This window comes from Pongo abelii, chromosome 11, assembly GCF_028885655.2.
Source record: "Pongo abelii isolate AG06213 chromosome 11, NHGRI_mPonAbe1-v2.0_pri, whole genome shotgun sequence".
NCBI lineage: Eukaryota > Metazoa > Chordata > Mammalia > Primates > Hominidae > Pongo > Pongo abelii.
The window spans coordinates 104,330,240-104,343,115 of record NC_071996.2 but is presented as its reverse complement, the minus strand read 5'-3'; the positions used below and the strand labels follow the sequence as shown (position 1 = coordinate 104,343,115).

The window sequence follows — 12,876 nt, the reverse complement described above, 5'->3', positions numbered from 1 at the left end:
GACAGTATTTTTCTGTCCCAGCAACTTCACTCAAACATTTGCCTCCATTTGGAAAGCCCCTTCCCTCCTCTCAGTCTGTACCTGAAATTATATCTTATCTCTCAAGATGTCTCTTCTATAAGCTTGTATTGATCCCCAAATCAAGTCATCTCTTCCTGCTTTGTAGCACTGTTTGTGTTCTCTTCCAGCATTTTATCTTATTCTATCCTATGTGAGACTCAGTTGAGTACTGTCATATGTGGAGGTCCTTGGGGATAGATAGGCTTTTACTCATCTTCATTAGGCTGTGGTAAACAATGGCCAGGCTGCCGATCTCAGCCCTCTTGGGTCTTGAACAGACTGGTCATCATTGGACCATTGCAGCCCATGTGTAATGCTTACTCATCCCTTCATAACATACAATGAAGCAAGATGGAGCTGGTGGTGTAGTTAAGATACCATACTTGGAATCTGGTTGTTGGATCCAGAAGAAAGAGCTTGTGAAAGGAAGCTTTTGCAACTACATGAGATAACAATGCTACTGCTTTAGAGTGACTTGCAATGTAATTCTAAAAGGATGGGTAAGCCCCTATGCAAAACTTTCTGGAAACTGGCAGGACCTCATTGGGAGTGGGGAGAATACAATGTCTCCAACCAAGTGGATGTTTGGAACTCATCATCAGTTTACTACCAGGTTTCAATTTATTTGATAGAGAAAAATGAGGAACAGGTCGAGCTGCCTGAGTTTAAGCAAGATGTCAGATTTTAATGCTTCAGCAATAACTGAGTTCAGAGACCAGGTCTCAACTTCAGGTAGTACGAAGAAGACCTATGGCTTAGCCTCACTTCTTTTTAGGTATCTAAACCATCTGATGTCACCTTTAGAGGAACTGGATGTCTAACTTCATGCAACAGCAGTCAGGAAAACAGGCATTCCTTCTCCTCAAGGTTTTGATCAAAGGAATAAAAAGTGGCTCAAGAAACAACCCCATCTATTCAAGAGAATAACATACTATCAATCATGCTACACTACTGCAATAAAATATTTAGGAGACATTCTCTTAAGTTCATCTAGACAAGATTGGCTTAAATTAAATTTCAACTGGGCAGGTATATTTGCTCAGTTTACACAACAGATTCTCCATTGTAACTAAAGGGCCAAACTTCGCCCTTTGGGAGATACCTCTGTTCAAAGTCAGGAATTGTACATAATACTATGGATATATAAAGTTCTTAAAATTACTTTTATATAGCATTCATTTTCTGTAAAAAGCACTACCTGCTTTTTGCTCCAAGAAAATCTGGAAAATAGAGAAAAGTAGAGAAGAAAATAAAAATTCCCCACTTGCTCCAGTCTCATCACCATCCCTGGTACCTACTCATCTGTCCCCTAGTTTCTCATCTCTTGCCTGGGTCCTCATTCTAGGTTCCTTTACATTCCTTGTGACGACCCAGGTTAAAGGGATAGATTCATTCTACATTTAGGCTGAACGATAGCCAGCACGTTTACAGAAAGCCTAGGCAGACAGCAACTGATATAGTGTCTCCTCTGGAGGTATAGCTTTGTGCTATATACAACTTGCCTGTGCTACCACATATTTTATTAATAGCTCCATCACGGAGCACAACCTTATAATTACTTACCAGATTAAAATAATCCAGCCTTATAATTATTTGCCAGATTAACATAATCCAGCCATGGCTTAGAACAGAACTCAAGTCAAGTATAAAATCTGAACTATGGGGTTTCAATAGCATACCATGGCCAAGGTTTTGGGAGAAACTTTTACGCTGCTTCTATGTTTCCAACCAGAAAGGGAGCTCCAGACAGCAGAGGGAGATCTACGTGCTCCCATTCCTCAGCCCTAGCAGGTGCTCAGTAAATGCTGAAGGAGTTACTTTTTTCACTTAACTCTTGATTCAAAGTTGTGGTTATTGTTGCAGGGAATTTGGTTCACTCACCAGATAGTATTCAAGCAAGAAACTGTCAGGTACCTACTCTTTTAAACAATCTCATTGACTTTGAAAACTACTTTTGAAAGCTGCAAGTAAAAACAAACAAAAAACACAGATATATAAGCCAAAGGGAAGATAAAAAAGGAAGTTCAAGGAAAAAACTCAAGAATTTCACAAGTAGATAAGGAAGCTTTTGTTCCCATTTCTAAAGTCACATGACTAAAGAAACTCATTACCCTGGGAAGCATTTTTAAACCTTGGAGTAAGTAACTATGAGAGGATTTTTCAATTACATTTTTAAAAGTATGTAAATATACATATAAATGATTCATTTATTCAACTGAAGAGTTCACTGCAGAAGATACAAATTATCCTGAGTATGCAGATGAAAGTGGTATCAAGTGGTTAGCTTCTCTCTTTCATAATAAGTACTAAATCACCAAAGATGGCAACCCAGTATCGAGAATAAGAGAAAAATAATGTAGAAGATGTTTATCTATTTGGGCCAAAAACTTAAATTGCCAAAAAAAGAAGGTGGCTAGAAGTGGAGACCATCAAAGGAACATAAATACAGAACAAGTGTAGAAAAGGAAGCAATTTTCGCAGGAGAATCACTTGAACCCAGGAGGCAGAGATAGCACCACTGCACTCCAGCCTAGGTGACAGAGTAAGACTCCGTCTCAAAAAAAAAAAAAAAATGTAGCTGGGTGTGGTGGCACACACCTGTAGTTCCAGCTACTCCAGAGGCTGATATGAGATGACTGCTTGAGCCTAGAGTTAGAGGCTGAAGTGAGCTATGATCACCACTGCACTCCAGCCTGGGCAACAAGACCTCATCTCAAAAAAAAAAAAAAAAAAAAGAAAAGAAAAGAAGGCCCCACCTTGAATCTTTTTTAGAAAAAAGCAGGTTGTAAATAAACACAATTTTAAAAAATGAAATATCTTGCAAACTAGAAAATAAACAAAAAAAATTATGAGTGTTCGTTTTTAAAAATATGTAAAAGACTGTATTTGAGAGCACACGTGTGAAAAAAAAAAAAAACAACATTAAACTGAAACCTTTGGTTATCTCTAGGGAATGAACCCCTGGAGGTTTTCTCTATTTACTTTGCATGTATTTTAACTCAGATAATTATAATACAACTTGACTGAAGAGTGTCTGAAGAAAATGCATTACAGTACAGAATGTTAGGTACAATCCTGAAGCAAGTGCAAAGACAGCCGCTGAGCATATGAAAGTACAGAGAAAGGGCACCAGGGTGGGGTGTCAAGTCTTCTGAGGGGAGATGACAGGAGGAGAGTATAAGGGAGAGACAGGGCATTCCAATAATGATAGTGCTTTTCACCTCACCAATCTATAGTAAGAAAGAACGACTGGGTTCTGCAAGTTACCTGGGCATACTAAAAGAAAAGACAAAACAAATAAAAAGAACCCATGGTGTCATAACTGCCCCACCATGGCCCACAGGCTTCCTCCAGTCAGGCTGTCAGTGGATCTTGTCTAAACTGTCTTGACTCGAAGTTACCTGTGTAGGTAACTGCTGAGTCTTCCTCAACCACATTGTGAGGTTATGGGGACAAGAACCAAGTTTAGATCCATTTCTATGTCCTCGGCACCCAGAACTCTGCCTGGCCCAGAGAAGTTCAATAAATGTTGGTAGGATTATACTGAATTAAAGGCAAGGAGGCATTGGAGTCCATAAACACGAGTTTAATTAGCCCCTGGGGCTCTACAGGGAAGAAATAATCAGACTTCAAGGGTGCCCCATTCCCCAGAGTCCATTCCTGGTATTTGAAAGAGCAACATGCCCCGGAGTGTTGTGAGTCCTCTGGAGGCTCAAGGAGACCTAGGGCCAAAAGCGAGGACTCAATCCTTTTCTGCCAGTATCGGGGGACAGTGCCCCGACGTCCCAGGAGCCCAGGGCGACACCAGCCCAGGGGCGGGGATCGGGCAGGATTCTCGGTCTACTCACGCCCGGGCAGCCGCCGGCTCTTCCCACTGGATCTCCGCCGGGACCAACTCCCACCCTCGCCGGACAAGCTCAGACCTGCTGCTCCGCAAAACCAGAATTGGAAATGCTCCAGATGGGACGAGGAACAAGGACAGAAAGTCAAAAGCATCAACAGGTGGCTTCGCCGGAGGGCGTCGGAGAACCTCTGCCTGCTGAACCGCTTCACGCCTAATCCCCGCCGCCCACCGGCTGAAATGTTACCACACAAGACATAAATTCTCGAATCCTGTCTGCGGAATTCCCCGCCCCCGCGCAGTTGAAACTTGCACAGGGCCACTCGCGTGTCTCTGGGTGGTAAAATTCTCCATGCGTGGTCAAAGGGCTTATGCATAGCTCAGGACAGTTACGTGCGGCCCCACCAGGACTGAGTGGGGACCGCCGCTGCGCCCCCACCACCTACTAGGAGCTGCGGTAGGACCGCCAATGCCCCAGGGGCCTAGGCAATTTCCGCTTCAGCTTCCTGGAGGCCCCCAGCCCAAGGCTCAAAAAACTGCACGCTATCCCGCCCACCCCGGGTCGCGCAAGACTTTCAGGGGGAGGGGGAAACCCAGCGACCCTGCAAATGGCTTCACCTTGGAAACCGGTATAAGGAGGCAAGTAATACCGTGTTAAAAGAAGGTCAAATGTCAGTTACAAACAGAAACGTAAAACATAAAGTCGCTAGAGAAAGCCATTTTAACGAGGACATTTGACCCAAAAGCTGTAAGTAAAACAAGTATTAACAAAACAAGAAAATGTATGTAAAGCAAACAGTAAACATTAAAAACTCCCTTTCAATCTAGTCTTTTTTGTTTAGATCTTGGAGTTGGGCCGGGCGCGGTGGCTCACGCCTGTAATCCCAGCACTTTGGGAGGCCGAGGCGGGCGGATCACCTAAGGTCAGGAGTTCGAGACCAGACTGACCAACATGGAGAAACCCCGTCTCTATTAAAAATACAAAATTAGCCGGGCGTGGTGGTGCATGCCTGTAATCTCAGCTACTTGAGAGGCTGAGGCACGAGAATCGCTTGAACCCGAGAGGCGGAGGTTGCGGTGAGCAGAGATGGTGCCATTGCATTCCAGCCTGGGCAACAAGAGTGAAACGCTGTCTCAAAAAAAAAAAAAAAAAAAAAAAAAGATCTTGGAGCTCGAGCCAGGTTTTTTGTTCAACGAAACTTTTGTAAGGTTATTTAGGGGAATCACCAAACCGAAAAGTGCCAAAAACTCCGTTCCTCTTATCTGAAATATCTCTCTCTAAAGCAGGTCAAACCTTCCAGAGCCCGCTGTCTGTTCTAGATTATCGCAGTTTGTTGATGTCCAAAAAGCTTTACTTATGCTATACGCTATCCCCCTACTGGTTCCACCCCTCACTGCTTAAGAACAAATTTCAAATGTCAACCAATTAAAATATTCGCAAGACCTCTGGCGTCCTTGAATTTACTCCCTGCTCCGTGGAGCCAAAAACTGATTCTGAATTTCAGTGGCCTTTGTTCTACTGCGTGCCACTGTTAATATTAAAAGAACATGGCCTTCTGTCCAAATCCGGACACCCTCAAGCAAGAACATCTTGAAGCCATTTTACATTTCCCAGTCCTTTTGAAGCGGTGGAAAAGTGGCAGAAACAGGTTCATTTCAAAAGGCTCTAAAAACTTTTCATCAGTCAAGCATTCCCAGCTTTTCCAAGGCAAGCTTTCCTTGCACTTGGGCAAAACAGACATTAAACTGCTCTGGAAAATAACCGCCCTGACCAGGCTATTGTGAAATTCCCTCCAGGGCGGAGGCTCCCACTGAGTGAGATCGAGCGCACACACAATTGTTGGGAAAGTCCACGTTCCCAACAACTTTCGAAAGGAAAAATGCCAGATCTTCTTAACAGTTCACCCCAAGAATTGAACTCTCAAGATCATTTTAAGCAAAGTTTACACGACGCTGAGGACCCGTCACTGAAGCTCGCGGGGGGGCCTCTGGGGCTGCGGCTGCAGGGGGCGGCCAGAGTTGGCCAAGGGTTACTTCCTGTCCATCGGGGTGCAGCTTGTACCGCTGTGGCCCAGGTGGCCCCTTTCTGGGAATCCGGGGCGGAGTTGCGGGTAGAAGGGGTTCGGGGTTTCGGGGGTTCGGAGCCGGGCGGAAGCGGAAGCGGGGGCTTTCCGCAAAGCCCGCGGTAAACAACCGAGATAAGGAATCTACAGAACTGAGTCAGGTTCCAGAAGCGCCCCCGCCATCCCCTGGCCACTGCCGGCCACCTGCAGTTTCCCGGAGCGCAGGGCTGTGAGGAGCGGCGGGGTGTGGGACGCGGGGTGCGGCGGCGCAGGGCCTGCTGCAACTCTGACTCAGGGCCGGGCGTCGGGGCTTGGGGTCTGGGACAGCTCTGGCGCCGCCAGCGCGGGGGTCGAGCGCGGGGCACGTACCGTCCTGTCGCGGCCGGACTCTCCTGCCGCTGCCACCTCAGCCTTCGCTCCCCTAGACGCCGGGAAGGCGCACACAAGATGGAGGCAAAGAAACCGAAAGCCTGGAAGCGGACTTCGTGCTGGGCGATCGCTGTTCGCGGCGCTTCTCTCCCACACCTCCTCCCGTGGTCCTTGTTGTCTCAGCTGTCACTGGACAAAAGTCCAATAGCCGGCACTCACTGTGTTAGGCCATGTCCCCACCCCTAGCTCCGGGAGTCCCTTTTAGTTGAGACTCGTCGGTGAGGCTGCCAGCTCGTCGGTGAGGCTGCCAGCTCGCTGTTTCCTGCTATGGCTTGTGTGACTGAGTATGCAGTAACCGAGGGTGGATGTCGACACAAGTTCCACGCGTTAGGAGTAAACACTGCGAGTGGTTTTTTTTTCTTTCTTTCCTTCTTTTTTGAGACAGAGTCTCGCTCTGTGGCCCAGGCTGGAGTGCAGTGGCGCAATTTCAGCTCACTGCAACCTCCGCCTCCCTAGTTCAAGCGATTCTCTTGCCTCAGCCTCCCAAGTAGCTGGGACTACAGGGACGCGCCAGCACGCCCGGCTAATTTTTGTGTTTAGTAGAGACTGGGTTTCACTGTTGGCCAGAATGGTCTCGAACTCCTGACCTCGTGATCCGCCCGCCTCGGCCTCCCAAAGTGCTGAGATTACAGGCGTGAGCCACCGCGCCCGGCTCGAGTGTTTACGATTGATGTCTGGGAGTCATAGCAAACGTGAACGCACTTTGTGGTTTTTTGTGTGTATGTTTTCGTTTTTTGTTTTACTTCTTGAGATAGGGTCTCGCGCTGTCGCCCAGGCTAGAAGGCAGTGGCGCCATCACGGCTCACTGCAGCCTGGATTTCCCGCGCTCAAGCCATCCAACCCCCTCAGCCTCCCAAGTAGCGGGGACCACAGGCGCAGGCCACCACGCCCGACTAATTTTTTTTTTTTTTTTTTTTTTTTGTATTTTTAGTAGAGATGGGGTTTCACCATGTTGGCAAGGCTGGTCTCCAACTGCTGGCCTCAAGTGATCCTTGCCCGCCTCGGCCTCCCAAAGTGCTGCGATCACAGGCGTGAGCCACCGCGCCCCGCTACTTTTTTATTTATTCCTAATAACTACTTTATTGTGATTCTTAAAGAGCTTTAACTTTTCTTGAAATAATTTTAAACTCAAAGGAAAGGTGAAGAATAATACCAAGAGAGACTAACCGCAGGACGGCATGAAGAGCTCGGGATTCACCCCTAGTGAAACTGAAAATTATTTAAAACAACAACCATTAACCATTTAAAGCCTCTGAAATGGTCCTAAGGGCAAACAGCAAATGAAGAAACACCTGTTCCAAAAAATCTATGAAAACTCTTGCATCAGAATGTGAGAGTCAGTCTGTGGTATTTAAACCAAACCTCTCCCTTTGTTCAGCAAGACAGACTCCACTCCAGACTGCTGCAACTAAGAACCTCTCTCTTCCCACAGCTCCCAGTCAGAGACCAGCATATCAGCATTTCTCATCTTGCCTCTAGCTACCTGATGCTGAAGGTAAATCCTGGGGGACTGTGGTGGAGAGGTGGGAGATTCCTTCTTCCATCCAGAGGCTCTACCTTGGGTGGAGTGCTGAGACACAAGAGGAGACTTTAGCTCTTTTTCTCCATTACTTTCACCCCATATTCACCCCCAACCTTTTTTTTTTTTTAAATCTCTCCATCTTCCCAAGATAGTTATATTCTGTTTGACTAATCTTCAGTATATATGCTATTATAATCATGTAAACGGTAGTCACAGCCAAGTTATGTACCAAACTATGATTACTTTTCCTTTCCCACACAACTTTTAGTTTTTTCTGGAGTTAATAATTGTCTTGTTTTGTTGGTTTTTCCATGTAATTCAATCCTAAACTCTTTTGTCAGTTATCCAAGTTTGGTTTTTTGTTTTTGAGACAGGGTCTCACTCCAGGCTGGAGTGCAGTGGCCTGATCACAGCTCACTGCAGCATTAACCTCCCGGGTTCAAGTGATCCTTCTGCCTCAGCCTCCTGAGTAGCTAGGACTACAGGTCCTAGCATGCCACCATGCTAGGTGTGCCACTACAGGTGCCATCATGCCCAGCTAATTCTTTAAAAAAAATTTTGTGGCCCGGCGCAATGGCTTATGCCTGTAATCCCAGCACTTTGAGAGGCCGAGGCGGGTGGATCACGAGGTCAGGAGTTCAAGACCAGCCTGGCCAAGATAGTGAAACCCCATCTCTACTAAAAATACAAAAAATTAACCGGGTGTGATGGCGGGCGCTTGTAATCCCAGCTACTCAGGAGGCTAAGGCAGAGAATTGCTTGAACCCGGGAGGCGGAGGTTGCAGTGAGCCTAGATTATGCCAGTGCACTCTAGCCTGGGAGACAGAGTAAGACTCCATCTCAAAAAAAAAAAAAAATTTATATATATAGTAGAAGCGGGGGTCGTGGGTGGCAGGGAGTCTTGCTATGTTGCCCAGGCTGGTTTTGAACTTGCCTCAAGCGATCTTCCTGCCTAGGTCTTTCAAAGCACTGGGATTACAGGCATGACCACTGCTGCTGTTGGCCTTTCTTATCTTTTTAGTACACCAATAAAATTTTATTACAGATCAGCACCTGTCCTTAATTTGGAAACTACTATTCAAGAACACCTAGCTTAGCACCTCCATCACCACCTCCAACCCACCCTATCCCAAGTGAAAGCCATTTCTGGTTGTCAGTAGAACCATCATAGTGGACTTACCCCAGGCCCACCTTGCATGCCCACTGATTCTTACCACTTCAACACACACCAGTATGACTTCTAACCCAGCATATCCATATGTCGTTCCCTGAGGGCTTTTTCTGGCTCACATTGGAAGCCCATGTTGTCATCCCATTTGGCAAACCAGTAGGGGCAGGCATTTAACCCCCTACCCACTGTGCCATCCTTATCCTTTGGCTTCAGCAGCCCTCAAAGAATGACTGTATACGTCTATGTTGACACTCCCACCTGCAGTCCACTTTCCATTTACATCCTCTTACAATCAGCCACCGCTTGGGCTTAGAGATGTGCATACTTGCAGCACAGTTTGTCCCTGGGGTATGGACTTGGAGAAGAGGCCAATGTAGGCCCTGGTGGGAGGCTCAGGGCTCTTTGAGTAGAGAACTTCAGGTCTTGGGTACCCAAAGAGGGTTTTTTGTTTTTGTTTTTTTGAGACGTAGTCTCGCTCTGTCACCCAGGCTGGAGTGTAGTGGCACAATCCTGGCTCACTGCAACCTCTGCCTCCCAGGCCCAAGCAATTCCCTTGCCTCAGTCTCTCAAATAGCTGGGATTACAGGCGCGCACCACCGTATCTGGCTGATTTTTGTATTTTTAGTGGAGACGGGGTTTCACTACGTTGGCCAAGCTGGTCTTGAACTCCTGGCCTCAAGTGATCTGCCCACCTCGGCCTCCCAAAGTGCTGGAATTACAGGCGAGAGCCACCACACCCAGCCCCAAAGAGGGTTTTAAACAGAGGGTCTCGGTGTGGGCATGTCCTCTTGACCTTGCAGACTCCTCCCACCTCTGATGATTCTCCTCACCTGAGGGAAGGGCACAGCCCAAGAAGAGGCGGAGCAAGGCCCTTCTAAATCAGGGCCCACAACAGGACCCCCAGTGCCTGGGTCCAAGGGCAGTATTGCTTAAGCCTCTCTGACTTTCTCTTTCCACACTTAACAAAGTAGCAACAAATGTTCACGTTTTCATCAAATTCACTGGTTGTAAACCTTGGCTGCACATTAGACTGTCCCCAAGGAGCTGCAAAAACCTCAGTGGCCAGGTACCATTCCAGACTAATTATATCAAAATATCTGAGAGTGAGACTCAGGGATTGGTAGTTTTTAAAGCTCCCCGTGTGATTTCAATGTACAGTTAAGATTCAGAACAACTGATCTAATCCAAACATTTTCTCACTCCGTCAACCACAACCCAATTTTCAGATGAAGAATCTGAGGCTTAAAGTGAGTTAATAAATTGAGACATCTCACAACTAGCTAGTGACAGAACTAGGACAGGATGCCAAGAATTTATCTAATGCTTTTCCTTATATCACAGTGGGTGACTTGGGAAGTGGAGAATTAATAGCCACAGCAATGACTTTATATCTACTCTCTTAGCCACACATCCTGCCTCAACTCTTCTGACATTCTGGTAGAATATATTCTTGGCTGGGTATGGTAGCTCATGCCTATAAACCCAGCACTTTGGGAAGCCAAGGCAGAAGGAACACTTGAACCCAGGTGTTCAAGATCAGCTTGGGCAATACAGGGAGAGCCTGTCTCTACAAAAAATTTAAAAATTAGTCAGGTGTAGTGATGCATACATGTGGTCCCAGCTACTCAAGAGGCTGAAGTGGGAGGATCACTTGAGCCAGGCAGGTTGAGGTTGCAGTAAACCATGAGCACAGCACTGTACTCCAGCTTGGATGACAGAGTGAAACCCTGTCTCAAAAAAAATATATAAATAAATTTAATTTAAAAAGAATACATTATTTTTTTTTTTGAGATGGAGTCTCGCTCTGTCACCAGGCTGGAGTGCAGTGGCATGATCTCAGCTCACTGCAACCTCCGCCTCCCGGATTCAAGCAATTCTCCTGCCTCAGCCTCCTGAGTAGCTGGGACTGCAGGTGCGCGCCAGCACGCCCAGCTAATTTTTTTTTTTTTTTCCTGAGACAGAGTCTCACTCTGTCACCCAGGCTGGAGTGCAGTGGCACGATCTCGGCTCACTGCAATCTCTGCCTCCTGGGTTCAAGTGATTCTCCTGCCTTAGCCTCCCAAGTAGCTGGAATTACAGGTGCCCACCACTATGCCCAGCTAATTTTTTGTATTTTCGGTACAGACAGGGTTTCACCATGTTGGCCAGGCTTGTCTCAAACTCCTAACCTCGTGATTCACCCGCCTCGGCCTCCCAAAGTGCTGGGATTACAGGCACGAGCCACCGCGCCCAGCCATAATTTTTGTATTTTTAGTAGAGACAGGGTTTCACCATGTTGGCCAGGATGATCTCAATAAAAAAAAAATACGTTCTTGAGAAGAATAAATAAACACCTAATTCTAATATGCTGGTGCTATGGTTTGGATATTTATTTGTCCCCTCTAAACCTCATGTTGAAATTTGATCCCCATGTTGGAGGTGGGCCTCATGGAAGGTATTTGGGTCATGGGGGTAGATACCTCATGAATAGATTAATGCCTTCCCTTAGCGGTGAGGGAGTTTTTCTTCTATTAATTCCCACAAGAGCTGGTTGTTAAACAGAGCCTGGCACTTTCCCCTTTTTCACTGTTTCTTCTTCCCTCACCATGAGAGAAGCGTTTTGCCTTCCACCATGGGTGGAAGCAACCTGAAGCTTTCACCAGAAGTCAAGCAGATGCCAGTGCCATGCTTCATGTACAGCCTGCAGAACCATGAGCTAAATAAACCTCTTTTCTTTATAAACTACCCAGTCTCAGTTATTCTTTTATAGCAGTACAAAACAGACTAAGACAGCTGGGTTTCTATAGAAGTAGTCAACTGTAGATTTGTAGCAACAGACTTCACAAGCAAAGCAAGGTGCAGAAATTAGTAGTTAACTAAGTCATTTCCAGAAATATATCTGGCACTATTACATAAGGATTAATAGTACTGCCTCTGGAACTAGTTCTGGGTTTGCATTCCAGCTCTGCCTCTCACTAGCAGTGTGAACTTCTGGGTAAGTTTCCTCTTTGTGTCTCAATTTTCTCACCTGTAAAAAGGGAATGACAGTAATAGTCCCAACCTCATAGAATTATTACACAAATTAATCTTTGGAATATGCCTGGCATGGCCAGGCAAAGTGGCTCACACCTGTAATCCCAGCACTTTGGGAGGCTAAGGTGGGAGGAACACTTGAGGCCAAGAGTTCAAGACCAGTCTGGGCAACATAATGAGACCGTGTCTCCACAAAAATAATTTTTAAAAATCAGCTCAGTGGGGTAGTGCACACTTGTAGTCCCAGCTGCTCAGGAGGCCAAGGTGAGCATATTGCTTGAGCCCAGGAGTTCAAGGCTGCAGTAAGCTTGATCGCACTACTGCACTTCAGCCTAGGTAACAGAGTGAGACCCTATCTCTGAATAATATGCCTGGCATATAGTAGGTGCTAAATAAATTAAATACTATGTACCAGGCATTGATTTAGCCTCTGGGAATATAGTGGAAGGAAAAAGGAAAGGTCCTACACTTGGAGCTTAGAAGTTATATTGACAACTTCCATTTCACCTTTTCCCAAAAGTTTTCCCCCATGGTTAAGTGCAAGTGAGCAAATATTTTATTTTATTTTTATTATTTATTAATTTTTGAGATGGAGTTTTGCTCCTGTTGCCCAGGCTAGAGTGCAATGGCACGATCTTGGCTCGCTGCAACCTCCACCTCCCGGGTTCAAGCGATTCTCCTGCCTCAGCCTCCCAGGTAGCTGGGATTACAGGAGCCCGCCACCACATCCAGCTAATTTTTTGTATTTTTAGTAGAGATGGGGTTTCACCATGTTGGT

The 12,876-nt window shown here is 46.2% G+C and overlaps 2 protein-coding genes across 15 annotated transcripts in view; one reads left to right on the top strand and one right to left on the bottom strand.

Annotated features, from left to right (window-relative positions):
* The window catches only part of CFLAR (CASP8 and FADD like apoptosis regulator), a 55,205-nt gene extending 48,579 nt beyond the window's left edge, over positions 1 to 6,626 (bottom strand). For 4 of the 10 annotated variants that reach the window (XR_002914052.3, XR_008522591.2, XM_024242901.3 and 1 more), the window contains exon 1: positions 6,334 to 6,473. The gene's annotated coding sequence lies outside the window, so the exon portion shown is untranslated. 10 annotated transcript variants of the gene reach the window in all.
* A 614-nt stretch (positions 6,627 to 7,240) lies between these two features.
* Positions 7,241 to 12,876, top strand: part of HYCC2 (hyccin PI4KA lipid kinase complex subunit 2) — a 145,624-nt gene continuing 139,988 nt past the window's right edge. For 4 of the 5 annotated variants that reach the window (XM_054548652.2, XM_063712467.1, XM_063712464.1 and 1 more), the window contains exon 1: positions 7,241 to 7,888. The gene's annotated coding sequence lies outside the window, so the exon portion shown is untranslated. The remainder of the gene's footprint in view (positions 7,889 to 12,876) is intronic. The other variant, XM_063712462.1, reaches the window with a different exon arrangement.